We start from the raw sequence: 10,072 nt of genomic DNA, 5'->3' as shown, positions 1-10,072 counted from the left end.
AGAATTTAAATCTGAATTCTACAAGTAGATCACTAGGATTGTTAATATGAGGAACCAAGCCAACTTATGCCTCTTGATTCCTGGACCTATGTAATCTAGCTATTGAGGACAAGAGACAAAAAGCAACCATGATACGATGCTTGCTCAATGGTCTATGAATTTTTTGATATTTTATGCCTTTAAAGGATTTTATAAACAAGGCCACTATAAATATCAGGCATTACGAGTACAAGGCCTCTTAAGAAGTTATAGAAATGTTAGAAACCAGGGGGCAAAAAATGTATTGGTTTCAAAATACACACACACACACACACACACACACACACACAAAATTACTAAACTATAAATACTTCAATACCTATAAATATAAAAAAGCATGGCAATGTCACTAATTGTTAAATTCAATATTTATAAAAATTAATTACATTTGAAAAGAATTTATAGGTTAGATTTTTCTCACTTCTAAGAATTTCTAATTATACATGCCATTATAGCCAATTACAAATAAATAAGTTACAAGTAACTATGTAATTTTAAAACCTGGTTTATAAAAATACATACAATTGTGTATGTACGTGTGTGTTTAATGTGAAATATGGGTGCCTTATAATGTGAATGATTTGATGTAGGGTGCAGATCTCTGGGAGTAGTAGTTTAGTGCACAAAATTCTTAAATGAACCTTGTTTATAAGTATCACCTTGATGTTGCCATTCCTGTGACAAAGGCATTGAATCTAATTTGTGGATATGTTGACTTAAAATGGAAATATCTGACTCTTCCACATAAAATCAGAACATACCTATTAATATATAGTATTATAATTTCAAATCGTAACTAATAATCTTGTGCGAAATGGTCAACTAATGTATTTAGATTAAACTTTCTCAGGAAATACACTCGATTATCTAATAAGTGGAAGTTTCACCGAAGGCCAAACTGACCCAGAAAGTTTTAACCCTGGATAATACCGATTAGAAATTCAAGTCCCTGGACTTCAGTTCAACACTGAACTGTTTAATCCAAGAGGAATAATTGGTCTTGCTCTATATTACCATAAATTATCATCTTTCTCAGATCACTTCCTAGTTTTCTCAGGAGTAATAGCCAGTTGGGAGCATCTTCATTTACAAAAGGACTATGAAAATTCAATAGTTGAAAATTTAGCAGGCCAGCCTGGCAGAATTGTCAGAGATGAATGACGCTTTAAGGGCATACACTTTTAAAAGGCACAGTGTAGACTGAAGACGCTGTCCTGAAAACCTGTCTAGTAAGTAGTGGTGTTTTCTTTTGGACAACTTTTTTTTTTTAAGGTTTTATTTATTTATTTGAGAGAGAGAGAGTAAGCACAAGAGGGGGGGTTGTGGGGGAGGAGGTATGGGGTATGGGGAACAGGAGGTAGGGGTGGGCGGAAGGGGGAGTAGGGAGTGGAGAGCAGAAGGAGGGAGAGAAGCAGTCTCCCTGCTGTGCAGGGAGACCAATGTGGGGCTCGAACCCAGGACCCTGAGATCATGACCAGAGCCAAAGGCAGATGCTTGACCAACTGAGCCATCCAGGAGCCCTTCTTTTGGACAACTTCAACACCACCCTTAATGAGAGAAGATCCCAATATTCTATTTTGTTTAAGTGTAGAAGTTGTTATACAAACTCATTGGTCAGACCATCATCCTCTCCCACCTCCCTCTTGAGAATTGATTCCAGGTTGCATGACAAAATTACCCCTCTTTTCATCCTGTAGAATTTCACGACAGAGGCTCATTGGCAATGCTAATGCGCTGTAGTCATTTTGCAAACAAACCATCAAGAAAAAAAAAATGCCCACAGATGACAGCATATCTGGTGTGAAGCCTGTGGAAATGGTGGTATTATTTCAGTGCCCTCTTGACTGCATTTACGCCAATGTATTTCCTGTCTCCGAGTCTCCTATGCAAAATGTGACCTTATATTGGGCTAACCAGTACCAGCTCAAAGCTTTGTGGTATTTCTTGAGTAATACACACTGTTTTTGAAAGTCGGGAAGAAAGACAAGAGGATTTTTCTATCTGAGGTTCATGGGACTCTAGACACGTGTCTCTTGAGGTCCTCCACAGATACTAACAGTCTGACACCAGCAGCTGCGTTACTTAGCCTTTCTTAAACACCAAGACAGATGCTTTGCTTCCCTGTTTCCCATTCCCGTCTTTACGAAATATTCCAGCTTCGCTCCTACACCCCCATCTTCATTGTCTGTCCTCACCTCTGCCCCAGCCACCCAGGGAATCTGTTTATGAAGCCATCTGGCTGGTCTCTGAAAGCCACGGTGCGGGCAGCCCTGACCCTCACCACTAGCAGCTCGCTTTGCGGACAAAAGCAGCTCCTTGTGGTTGGTCTTGTTTGGTTTGGTTTTGTTTCAGCTGAGGAGATCAGCAAAGCCTAGTAACTTCGGGGGAAAACTGGGACTCGATGACAAATGAAAATTGAAGACAAGCAAAGAATTTTTCCCCCTCAAACGTCACCATTGAGCTTTTAAAACTGCAATCTGTCTGCCTTTCAGGACTGACTGCAGAAGTCATTAGGAAAAATGACTGAACCCAGGGGCAATGCCCAGTGGATAGTATCTATTAAGTGTGTTTTAAGAACCAACGGAGCCCACAGTGGATTTCCGCACAGATAATTCTGCAGAATTTGAGAACAAATTCAGAGAAACTCTCTCCTAATATCTCATTGCCGCCAAGCTTGCACGTAAAAAGGCATGCGTCGCACAGGAGCGTTGTGTCAGAGTTCGCGCTTTCGGCAGCGGGGATTATAGAGCATTACAGAGCAGCAGAGGAAGGTGGGCAGGGGCTGAGGCTCTGCTCCGTCCAGATTCAGCCCTCCTGGGGTTGCTGCTTTCAGCACCCTCTTGATGAAACCCAGCCGCCCACACAAAATCGGAACAGATTTGACCAAGGTTTACCAAGTGTCTTGGGGAACTTCTGTGGCCTGCTAACGGCTGTCTGAAAATGTGTGCCTGAGGTTTTCATAGCATGCCAGGAGGGCCGCTGTCGGAACTTCTTGGGGAAGGCACGGCAGTCCCCGGGCTGCACAACCTGGGGCTTTCCAGGGCGGATGGGGTGGATAAATGAGGCTGCCGACAGTCTCTCGAGGTGGCCGTGTCCCCAAGGGGTCTCTTTCTGTCACATACACAGCCCCGGAGCACCCTCCCCACAGACCTCCACCCCTGGCTCCGGCACTCATTACAATCTCTGTCGAGACAGGAGGGGAGAACGGAAGATGAACAGGGAAAGCAGCTCTTCGTGAGAAGTTTTACATTTAGCTGACTCTGCCTCCCAACCTCAGCTGCCTCATCTTTAAAATGGGAACAGCATGCGCTATATAACTCATTTGGAGAAATAAAAGTACATAACAGGACTTTACAAATGTAAAAAGCACAAAGTAAATAGAAGATAGCATCACTAGGCTCGGCTCTGAGGCCAACTAGCTGTGTGACCTGCGCAATTATGAATATAATCACTATAGACCTTTCTGAAAATGCAGCAAGCCTGTGAAAAATCAAAGCTTTAAATGGCCAGGCACCTTCTGTCTGGCTAACACGATGCTCGACTCCAACGCGTTCTCTGCACCCCGTCACCTGGAGTTGGTTTTTCTAGTTCTGATTTAAGCGGTCTCAGATCTACTTTAGAATTTTCCCCTCAAAGCGTCCTGGCTTTGGAGAGGAAAGACTGGCGGAGGGTCAGGCAGCTCCTTTCATCTCTCTTGAGTTTTAATTCTGTGAACAAGTATGGAATGGCCTACGATGTGAACTATACGGGAGGTTTAACAAACCCTACACATGCAACTGGGGACAACCCCACCTGGCTTCCTGATTGGCAGAGATGGGCACACCCAACCTGTCTTTTAGAGCATTTCCGTTAGAGTTGACTGTCCCAATTAAAACTGTGACCCAGATATAGTCACCTCTCCTCCAGAGAGCCTATATAACTAGCTCTGTGGGAAAGATAGTTTCCAGTTTGAGTGTTAAGTACATTAAAGTGAACTAGACTCAGATTTATATCAAGTCAACCTCAAAAGCCATGAAAAGGGTGCTATGCTCAAGTGGGGAAGAGGAATTGGGACAAATGCCTTGATGCTCCCAAGCTGCCAAGTTTTGTACTGCTCCTGACCCAAACTATCACTCATAGCCAGGCTGATATCGTGCCCTTAACACACCACAGCCATGCCCACTCCTGTGTCTTTGCTCGTGCTGTGCATCTAGAAAGATAAACCTGACACAGTCAATGCTCCCAAGGAGCGGATTTCCTGGCAAGAGAGATGGGAGTATGCCCAAGTAATCCAGTAGCAAATATCCAGTGAGACTGGGATGAATGCCTGACAGGTCCCTTATGGCTGGAGGGCTGAGGAAGGTCACAGAGGAGGTGGCATTTGATGGCAGCCTTGATGGAGGATTTTAAGAGACTAAGGTTGACATAAGATGATCTGGAAACAGGAATTGGCGTGGCTGGGCATGCAGGCCTAATAGGGTCCAGTAGAGTTTCTGAAAGGACAGTAAAAAAGAAGGGTACTGATGTTTCTTGAGTACCTATTATGTGCAAGTACATATATTTTCATATAACCTTCAGCATTGCTTTCAGTAGGCTTTATTATTACTGTTTTGTAGGTGGAAAACAGAACTTCAAAGAAATTAAGTGACTTGCTTTAGGTCCCAACAGCAAATGATTAGAGATCCAGGACTTTGAGCCAAGTCTGCCCAATGCCAAAGCCCGTCCTCTTTCTCTACAGTAAGCTGCTTTCCTAGAATCTGAAAAAGAAGATCATGGCCACAGCCTAGAAATGTAAAGAGCTTGGGTTTTTTCTTCCTTTTTGCCTAGTTAAAGCCTTCCAGGACTGGCTCAAACCCTTCCCTTTTCACTAGACCTTTTCTGAATGTTCCAGATTCTCTGATATTCCTAGTTACTATTGACAAGATCCAATTGGCTCATGTGACTCCATCGTGAATCTCCAATAAAGACGCAGGTTCTTCAGAGAGAAGAAATGGCCTTGCCCTTCTTCCTTACTCCTAAATGAGTAATTATGGAACTCTCTCTTTTTGGAGAGGATATAGAGACCAGCAGTGGCTGGCTTCTCCTCAGTGTGGTCTACCTGCACCAATGTTAGAAGGAGTGGGTGTCCCCCCCCCCCACAATCTCCTAAGGCCCATTGACGAACATTTGCCTTCCCTGAAGTTTCTCTCTACAAGGAAGTCACAGGAAACATGCCCAGCTCTGTTGAGAGCTGCCAACTCAGTGGGCCACCAGACCACAATTGGTCATGCTTAGTCATACGCTGCCCTGAAAACTGATGATGGAGTTTTTACTGGACAGGTCTAGAGAGCTGCACCTCCCTGCCTAGGTGTACAAGGAGACTCTACCAGCCTGGGCGGAGGCATCGCCACAGGCACTTCCAGCTCCTCTGTGGAAGGGCCTGATGATGGTGCCAATTCCCAGCCTGGGAATTTATTTGGGTATCTCTGAATTTAGTGCCTCAGTAGATATGTCGAAAGAAGGAGGCAGCCTTACCTTCCCACTGATCATTTCCAGACCATTTAACACTTCCGCTCTTATAATGGCTGATTTTCCAGGTCACAAATTTCATGGGCATACTTGCTACTTACAGGATAACTATTGATCATTTAATTGCAAGGTAAGTACCATAGAAAGGATGGGGAAAATCACATGGTAAACAGTTATAGCCTGAGTACTTGGTTATTTTTGAGTCTGCCTGGCTACTAGTCATTTATTTTCAAAGTTAAATTTAGTCCTAGAAAAACCCCCATTTGTGTACATAGGAATGATCAAAATGTGTCTTCTTTTTAACTCATAATTATCTCCGCAGTACCTTAGGCATATTCTTATTTTACTCTCCCTGATCATTTTCCTTCCATGGTGCATTCCCCAAAGTAACAGCATAGAAGGCCAGAACTGGAGCTATACAAACCTGATAAAGAACCCCACTCCTATCATTTGCCAGTGATGATACCATGGGCAAGATGCTTAAACTCTCTAAGCGGTAGTTTTTCATTAGTCAGATGATGTGAAAACACCTACTGCATGGGGATATTGTTCGCAATAAATAATGTATAATGTGCCTGGTGTACAGTAGGAATAGAGGGAACCTCCCCTACTTTTCAAAAGTTCATGTTATGCCACTTCACTTACATGAAAAGACCTACATTAGGATTTGTTTTTGCCAGCCAAAATTAATCTGAAAATGATTTTTTGCTTTTATGGGAAAAGGTGAAAAGTACAATAGTGTTCAGCGTTGGTTTTAAAGTGAGCCATTATTGAGGCAGTGTGCACCCTGAGCCATAAGAGTGGCTCCCCCAAACTCCTTCCCTGGCAATTTCACTCAGCATCAAGCCGCCATAGCTTTGAACTGTGTCTGTAGGCATCTGTGCTTTATCTCCATTTATTTTGTGCGTCCATTAGCAAGATGTGTCCTAAGATATCAGAAATTCTAATAGGAATACTCTACTTTCAATGGTGGGGAAACCTATAAGTACCCATATGGGGCTTACTCCACGCCAGCCACAGTTTTAATGGCTCTGTACTATGTATTAACGCAATCTTCACAACAGCTCCCATGAAGGAGCAATGTTTATCAGCCCAATCTTATGGGTGGGAAACTGAGACACACAGTCACTTGCCTGAGGTCAAAAGCTATCAGAGCGGTAGAGCTGAGATCAAATCCCGGAAGAGTTCATGGTTTTAACCTCTGCATCACACTGTCCCCCAGATAATGAGCACATGTTATTTACACTTAAAAGGCACTGTGTGAAGGTCACCGGATCAAATGTTAGGTTAGAGGTTGTAGTAGCCGGCATTTAAGATGGCTCCCCAGAATCCGTGCCTCCTGGTATTCATATCTATATGTAATCCCCTCCCCTTGAATGTGGGCTGGACCTAGTGACTCACATCTGAAAATTAGAATATGGCAGAAGTCCTGGGGTGTCACTACCAAGACTAGGTGACAAGAAGACTATGGGTTCCATCTTGGGTAGCCCCTCTCACTCACACCGACTCTGAGGGAAGCCAGCTGCCATGTTGTGAGCTGGGCAGCTGTGGAGAGGTCCATGTGGCAAGGGACTAAAGTCTCTAATGAACAGCCAGCCAGAGCCTGAGGCTTGCCAATAGCCTCACCAGTGAGTATGGAAGTGGATTCTCCCACAAGCTGAGCCCTGCAAGGACTGCAGCCAGCATAGCCAACATCACCAACTTCAGCCCACAGTTCCTAAATCCAATAAGCTAAGCAAATAAATAGTTCTTTCTAGCACATTCAGACCCACCACCAGAAAAATTACCAAAGGTAGATTTAACAGCCAAAGAAAAAAAGAAAAGAAGAAGATAGGTTTGTATATTTGTTGTTTACATTTTCTTAGTAAGTACCATTCATGTCCCTGGCAGAGTGGGGTAGTGGGTAGAGCTCTGTCTGCATCAAAAGGAACAAGACCTGTCATCCCAATCTTGCCACAACCTCACTTCTCTCCCTAACTGAACTCAACAGCTGTGGAGTGTTGGGGAAGTCTGTGAACCCTCTGGGTCTCTGTAATCCCATGTGTAAAAAGGGATAATACCTAGCCTGCTTGAGCAATCTAGGGGACGGGACCAGATCATGCTTCAAGGATCCTTCTCATTCTGAAATGTATGATTCTCTGTGGCTTTTATTCAGACCAAATTTTGACAGCTTTATTACTGTGGTTCTCAAACTTTTTGGTCTCGTGACCTCTTCACTCTCTTAAAAAATTTTGAGGATCTGAAAGTGCTTTTATTTATAGTGCAATATGTGTATGTGTATGTGTGTGTGTGTGTGTATATATATATATATTAGTCTTTACTGTGTTAGAAATTAAAACTGAGAAATTGTTTAAATTCATTAAATCATTTAAAAATAATAAGCCTATTATAAGTTAACATAAAAATACAATGTTATGGAAAGTAGTTGCATTTTTTAACAAAAGGGAGAAGAGGAACATCGTTTTATGTTTTTTGCAAATCTCTTTAATGTCTGGCTTAATAGAGGACGGCTAGTTTCTCATTCCTGCGTTTGCATTCACTCTTTTGCCACATCACATGACAGGTAGAAACTCCTCAGTACACTGATGAGAGAATGACGGTGAAAAGGGCAAATAATATCTTAGTGTTGTTATGAAAACAGTTTTGACTTTACAGAACCCCCAGAAAGGTTTCTGGAACCCCCAAGCATCACTGGACCACAGTTTGGAAAAACTGCTGTTCTATTCATTCTTGTTGGAAATGCTAAGATTTCTTCTCACCCTTTTGCCTACCCACCATTCAAAATCATCATCATCATCATCATCATCATCATCATCATCATCATCATCAAACACACACACACACACACACACACACACACACACACACACAATTTCCACCTTGATTTTCCTAAAACCTCTCTTTGGGAAGCTTTACATCAAAATATGAACCCTGAGCAGCCCCTCTGCAGACCTACTGATCCTCATGGTAGGCTATCAGCTCATCCTCCAAATGGTGGCTTCCTGCTTATCTGCTGACCCCAATGAAAGTAACAAATGGCTTCTTGAGGGTGCGCATCTAGTTTAACCAACTGGATGAATAGCTGAGGAATTTCAAATGTTGCTTGCCTTTGAAGTGTTGGCTTCAAAAACAAGCGCCTGGGGGAAGTCAGCAATGAGCAGGCCTGCTTCAAAAGCTAGCAACCCCCCACCCAACAAAACAACAGGGACCCTCTAAAGCCCTTACCATCAGCCAACCAGGAAGGAGCCCAAAGTGGGAGTGGGGGCAACATCAGATCGGTGGGGGGTTTTCCGAGAAGACATTTAATAACGAGCTAAGTGGAAAAGGAAATCCCTAGATCTGGTCACACTAAGTGGTGGGATGTGGGGTGGGAAAGTACCCAGACATGGACTTTTAGTTCTGGTTCTACCATCTGCTTGGTGTTATTAAAAGCAAACGACTCTCTAAAAATGACAAAGAGGCTAGAAGAGCGCGAAATTCCTTGCAGCTTTTTGTGTTATGTTTCTCATCAGTGATGCGCATAAGTCTATGGATCTATTTCTGAACAAAACATAGGACACATTCCCTACCCTATTTATACCTGAAATACATAACCCTGTCACTTATTCAGCAATTATCGGGACCGCAGTTGGTTGCTGGCACTGTCCTAGCACTGAAAGAGCTGTGAGCAAAACATTGAAAAATTCTTGCCTTTATATTCTGGAGGGAGGGATAGGTAAACAAACTATACCATACGTCAGGGGTGATAAGCATCACCACTTAAAGCAGGGAAAGCGACTACGGACTACAGAGTTGAGAGCTGTTTGCAATTTTAAATAGGCTGGCCAGTGTAAGCAACCTGGGTTTGCTTGGGAAGGCTGGGAATTAGAAATATTATATAGCTCTGCATGAATCTGGCCATCATGAAGTCAATCTGAATTCATTCATTCCGTGCATCAGTTAATCAGTCAGTCAGTCAGTAAATGTTTACTTGGAACATTGAACAGTTTGCAATGACGGGAGCTTGGGGAGGTGGTCGCCTTGGGTGGAGATCAGCTTCTGCTCAAGAGGCAGCATCGAGTAATGACCAACCATGGGAGATTGGAAACCAGACTGTCTGAGCTTGCATCCTGTGTCCTAGCAATGAGATACTGAGCAACTGGGTGAAACTTGCTGCTCTCCTGTTTTTTCATCTTCAAAGTGGGAATAATAAAAGTACTTACTTGAGGGGTTGTTGTAAGATGTTAGCTTTATTCACACTGGACACTGGGCATAAAACCACTCTCAAAGGGTGGCCGTCAAAGCAGAACTCGGAAGAGAAGACTGGGAGGGAATCGTTTGCGGGCACATGAGAGACTCTCTTGGGACTACCCAGAAGTAAATGGGGTCCAACGAGATTGGAGACTTATTTTGTTCTCATTTGGCTGGCAGAGTCTTGGGAAGATCAGCTTATACTACTCGTTTTCAGTAGATTCTGCTGGGCCCCCAAAGCAGAGAGGAAAACAGCTCCCACTGATGACTTTAGCTGACCAATAGAGCTGGCTACAAAGGGGACCATTCCAAACAG

Source organism: Ursus americanus, chromosome 1 (assembly GCF_024610735.1).
Source record: "Ursus americanus isolate L20-20 chromosome 1, mUrsAme1.1.p, whole genome shotgun sequence".
Taxonomy (NCBI): domain Eukaryota; kingdom Metazoa; phylum Chordata; class Mammalia; order Carnivora; family Ursidae; genus Ursus; species Ursus americanus.
The sequence above is the reverse complement of the archived record's forward strand: the minus strand, read 5'-3'. Positions refer to the sequence as shown.